Below are 6,210 nucleotides of genomic sequence, written 5' to 3' on the forward strand. Positions count from 1 at the left end.
AGGTGAGTACGCATTTTGGAAGTTAACTTTGATTCTAGTTAATTAAAATTTCGTTTTGGTCTTTTTCTTTTCTGGTGGAGAGTGTTTTAATTTCTTGAATGTGCCTAAAATTAATTTTACGTGGCCTTTTCTCCACTTGTTCCTTTGTCGTAGTAAGAATAGTTCATTCGAGATGGAAGATGAAATTATGGCCCTTCCTCCACTTGTTCCTTACTGTGTCCTGCATTTGCCAAGTTGTTTTATACTCACCATCAACGAGTCATATTCGAGGACCAGATTGCAATAACCATGAATTATGCACATCATTGGATTCCAATGAAAGCTGCTTTAGCTTCACCTAAATTGCTTGAAGGCGAAAAAAAACTCATGTACTTGAGACCATGATTTTATTCTTCTACTGTCCTTCATAATCAATAAAACTATAGGTGATGATCTAGAAGAAGACAAGAATCTAGAGACAATAGAAAATAGTACTGCGTCAAACTATAGCAATATATAGTCACTCTCCAAGTGTTAATTTTTTCCAGAGAATTTGTTCTGAATCTTCCACATGGTAAGAGGGAAACATGTGAACACTAATGAGTTCTTAGTGTTCACATTTAGTTATTGACTGAAAAATATTGGAATAAAAGCCAAATAGATATACTGGAAAGTACCTGCATAAACAAGTAAATATAAAAGGGCAAAGAAAACAAATACCGAGCAGTGATGGTGCAGTTAATACAATTTTCTAGTGTAAAAAAAAAACAAAACTAGTAAGTCATAACAATCCGTCAATTCTCTTTGAGAAAAATATATTAAATTATTACTATCATTATCTTCATCATTGTGGGTGTCTGCTTTGATTAGATAGTAAAACTACATAAACTTTCACCAATATTTTAATATGTATTTTTTCACCATATTGATATGAGAAAAATTACAAATTATAGTATTTTTCCTATAACTTTTGGATATCTAAATGTTATTTTAAACTTATCTATAATTTTCATACATTATTTCTACACAATTAAATACAACTACAATATCATACAACTTAAATAAAATTTATATACAACATGTCTTTTGTATATTTTGTATTTGATTTATAATAGTAAAAACAAATGGGAATACAACTAATTATGTATTATACAACTTATCTACAACTTTCATATATTATTTCTACCCAGTTACAACTACAATATCATACAACTTAAATACAATTTTTATACAACTATTTTTCAACTTTCATACAACATTCAAATAAAAAAAATATATATAACTACAACAGAATGCAATTTTTCTACAACTTTATTACAATTTCTGTAGTATAATGTATGTCATGTTCTTCTTCTTCTTCTTCTTCTTCTTCTTCTTCTTCTTCTTCTTCTTCTTCTTCTTCTTCTTCTTCTTCTTCTTCTTCTTCTTCTTCTTCTTCTTCTTCTTCTTGCCTAATCTTCACCAAAACACCCTCAAAATTGAGATATAAACTCCAAATAATATTCCCAATTATTTGCATCAACACCCAATCCAAATAAATAATGGTTTTTGAAAACCCAAATTCGAATTCAAAGCTTCAAAGCTTTTTAATGGTGTCAATGGTAGAATTGCTGCTCTCTTTTCCTTTGCTTTACATTACTGGAATTAGGAATTGAGAGATAGAGAGAGACATAGAGAGAAATCCCAATTGTTTGCAATAATACCTAATTCAAACAAATAATATTTTTTGAAAACCCAAATTCGAATTCAAAGGGTTTTAATGGCTGTAAATAGTGGATTTACTGCTCTCTTTTTCTTTGTTCTAGATTATTGAAATTAGAGATTGAGAGATAGAGAGAGAGAGAGAGAGCAGGAGGGAGAGAGAATAAGGATGAGAAATAATTGACTCATAATATAAAGTGATACTCATTTAATTCCTAAAGTGTATATAATTGGTAAATTTGTATATATGCTGTAATTAAATGAAAACTTGAATAGAGAGGGTAATAAAATTTTCAATACTGTATAAGGATGTAAAATTCCTTTCAAAAATAAACTACTCTTTTTTGTTTCTTTAAGTTGAAGCTGGCTCTCCCAATCTGTAACTCCCATCATGCGTTAATATGGTGGGCCTCGACCCATATAATTTTTTTTGTCCTCTTTTATTTATTAGTCTAATGACTTAAATGTCTTAACTTAAGTATCAAGTATTACATATGTAGATCTATATGCATAAGTAAGAAAAATGGTTAATTTTTCTGGTGGATTTTTTTAAATCCCGATTTATGTGTTTATGGGATTCTAAAAATATTATGGACAATAATGTTATTTAAATTCAAACGCATACACATTATTAAGGAAATTGATAGCACAGGAAATAAACTATATAAATGCCTTTTATTTAAAAGATTTTGGACTAATTTAAATACTCATAGCGTGGGTAAATATAATTCGGTGAATTGATGATAAAATATAAAACTCGGAGGATTGAATATTCTAAATTAGTGACGAATTTAGCCTTAATGAGGTAATTAATATGAGATCGATGTTGATGTGGTTACAGATTGATTGAAGAAAGTCATACGGATCGCTCGAGGTGATCAGTTTGGTATTTCATGCGAGTACTGTAAGTAGTAATCTTGCTGCAATTTGTGTTTTCACAACCTGCATAATTTATACATTATTTTGCAAATAAAATGTGTTACTGAATGTTTGAAATTGCAAGTCCTTCATATGATACTGAATAGTTTACTTGGGATGTTTATAATTATTTAAAATGTTCTCACTGTTACTAGACATGTTTTAATGTTACTTGAGATATGATTACCATTATTGAAATTGGATTACATAATTTGATAAGAATTGAAATGCCATGTACTATTTTGAAAATGCTTTCATGTGAATATTCACCGTTTACAAAGAAAAGTATAAATGGGAGGAGACTTTGAAGGACCCCGTAACTGACCGCGAGTTCATTAGATCTGGTGCACCTTGTATTTACAGATTATCAATTATAGTTATAGCCTTCGCTAGTGGGAAGGTAAAACTAGCATACAGTTACAGTTTTTCCCTCGAGTAGGGACCTACAGTTATATTTGACTCCTTTTACGAAGAGGTCCACACAGTGATACAAATTACATGATCCTTTCTTGGAAACCTCTCAAACATAAAGATTTGTTATGAGACAGTGATTACCGAGTTTATTACGATTTGTTAAATTGATTTATGTTAAAGGAAGCACATGAATAGACTAATTACATTCACTGTTTTTGAGAGGGCATTTTATTTTGTGATAGTTCTGATTATTATTATACAAGCATGTTTTCTGACTTGCCAATTAAAAGCGGTTGTGGTTAAGTGTTATTACTCACTGAGATAGCGACTTACCTCCCACTATTTATTTTTACAGAGACAACAGTCGACGCAAGCAAGGATTTCGTTAATTAAAGCTCACATGCTAATAGTTCTTAGTGAGCCCCGTATTTGTTCGTGCAGGCAAGGAGTTTGATTAATTGTTATGGTATTTCCTTTAAACTCTTAGAGTCGCTCTATAGTCATTCTTTTAGTGTTATGAGTATTCTTTCGTTATTATAGACTAATATTGCACTTTCTTATTAAATTCGGAGATAAATTAGTATTTCTGGTTGTTAGTGGGTGGATTACTAATGGTTGAGACTTGTCATGATCCTAATTTAGGTTGTGGCAACATGCCTCATGAATTTGCCAATTTTCTTGTACGGTGACATCAAGAAATTAATAAATCCTCTTTCCATTATTTCAATTTTATTTCAAATTTTCAAGTTTTAACTGTAGAAATATTCTAGAATTTATTAAACTAATCAAATCTTTATATTAGTAAACAAAGTTTTTTACAATAATATCTAAGATAATATATTGCAAACACGTGGCTAACATCTTATTAACTTGAATTAACTCTTACCAATAAAAATAAATATTACTAACATCTGCATCGCTAGGAACTGGTGGAATGGGATGATTGTTCATCAGTGGGCTAGAAACTGCAGTGGTCGGAACTAGTAGAAGCTAGAGGGCTGCTCCTCAGTGGATAATAGGGGATAGCCTGATGAGAAAATTAAAATAAATAAAAGTTAAGTAATGAGGAAAGTTGGAAAGTGGATTAATTATGCTACTAGGATTACTTGGGAGGACAAGCGTCGTCGAGTAACAACTCTCAATTGATCCTCAGAATGAGTATAAAAGCAAGGCATCACCGTGCAAACCTCAGGAGTACCTCTTGTAGTGCGAAATAAAGTATGGGTGCAGGTGATGCTCGTTTATACCGTGAGCAAGCCTTCACCCGCTGCCATCTGGGCATGAGTTGGTGCGTGCAAAGAAAGGACATATCTCCCCCGAATGTGTCACAGGATCTCTACGACGAGCTGTCTCCCCGGAGTGCACATAGAAACAATGCTCCCACCTATGCCACCCCCATCTACACAGTTATTTTGTATTCGTACATCCAAAGATATGCATCCTTAAAGACCAAACTCAATTTATCATGTTAGAGATGGAATTGATATTTATTTCGTACAATTAAACATAAAATATTTTTCACATGAACTTTAACCATAGAGCGGAACTGATGTTATACTTTTCTTAAGCTTAAGCCTAGTTAATATGTAGTGTTAGCGGCGAAACTCCAAAGTAGTACCTGATTGCTTAAACAAGAATGTAAGAATGTTCCACATATGAGTGTTCTATTCATTTTAGGTCTCATTTTAATATTTTTAAAATCATAGTTTCCCTTCTATTAAATAGTAGAAGATGAAAATTTCTGAGTAAATAATAATGTTCTTAACAATTTCAATACTGAATAACCCATAATCACCCCAAAACCTGGTATCGCAAGTGTATGAGCATCAACTAGGAAATAAAATAAAATGCAGCATCTGTCCGGAATACAGATTTGGATAGGAAAAAAAAATATAAATACTCTGAAGGAGACTCTGCTGGCTGCGGATCGTACTATGGAATGCAGCACACCTAAGTCCCCGAATTTACCACGCCGTTGCGCCCACAAGGCCACTAAATATATATGTTCCTGCACAACAAAATATGCAACTAGTGTAGTATGAGTATGTAAACAACATGTACCCAGTAAGTATCCAGTCTAACCTCGAAGAAGTAGTGTCGATGGGTAGACTCCGATACTTACTAATAAATAAAATGCCAATGATATAATTTAAACATGAATTATATAGAACGACTATGAGCTCAATATTATAAAGTAGTAAGCAATTCTTTTATAATTAAGAAATCTCCAAATTTATTTCTCAAATTTAACAATTTATCTCAGGCTAATGAGGCAATATCATTTATTATAGATTCCAAAGCAATCAATTCAGTCATGCGCAAATCATGCCGAGGTCGTACGGACCAATCCAACATACAAATATAAACTGTGCACTGCCAAAGGTCGAACGGCTCGAACCATAGATGCATCTATTAAATCTGCTGAGGCGTTCGGCCCGCTCCATAAAAGATAAATACATTCAAACAACTAAATCAAGAATTTATTAAGGGAAAATTATTCAAGGAAATACCAATTCTCATTTAATGGTCAAGAAAACGAATTTTATCCTTTTAAAATTCTTTTACCAAGTTCAATGTGATTTAAGCAATCAAATTAACAAGAAGGTTGCAAACATCGCAAGTATTGCATGATTAGGGTCCTAGACTACCCGAACTTAAGCATAATAGTAGCTATGTACGGACTCTCGTCACCTCGTGCATACGTAGCCCCCACAAATAGAACCAGATATTGAATTATTTCACCTATGGGGTTAATTCCCTCTTACAAGGTTAGAAAGGAGACTTACCTCGCTCCGAAATTCCATAGCCGGCTCCCAAGCCCTTCTGACAACTCAAACAGATGCCCAACACTCTAAAACTAGTCAATAATTGTGCAAACCCATAAATATATACTCAAATACTCATTATAATCCTATTTACAACAATTCCCAACTCCGCTTGAAAAGTCGATAAAATCACCCTCGGGCCCACGTACCCGGATTCCAAAAACTTTCGAAGATAAACATTACCCATAACCCCACGATCTCAAATATATAATTTATTTTCAATTCCATGCTCAAATTTTTGGTCAAAATCCAAAAACAATTTCTAGGTTTTTCTTCAAAATTCTAAATTTCTACAAATTTTCATGTTTAAATCTTTATACAAACCATGTATTTAACTTATAATGAGTAGGAATCACTTACCTTGTGTTGCTTA

The sequence above is a fragment of the Nicotiana tabacum genome, chromosome 7 (genome assembly GCF_000715075.1).
Source record: "Nicotiana tabacum cultivar K326 chromosome 7, ASM71507v2, whole genome shotgun sequence".
NCBI lineage: Eukaryota > Viridiplantae > Streptophyta > Magnoliopsida > Solanales > Solanaceae > Nicotiana > Nicotiana tabacum.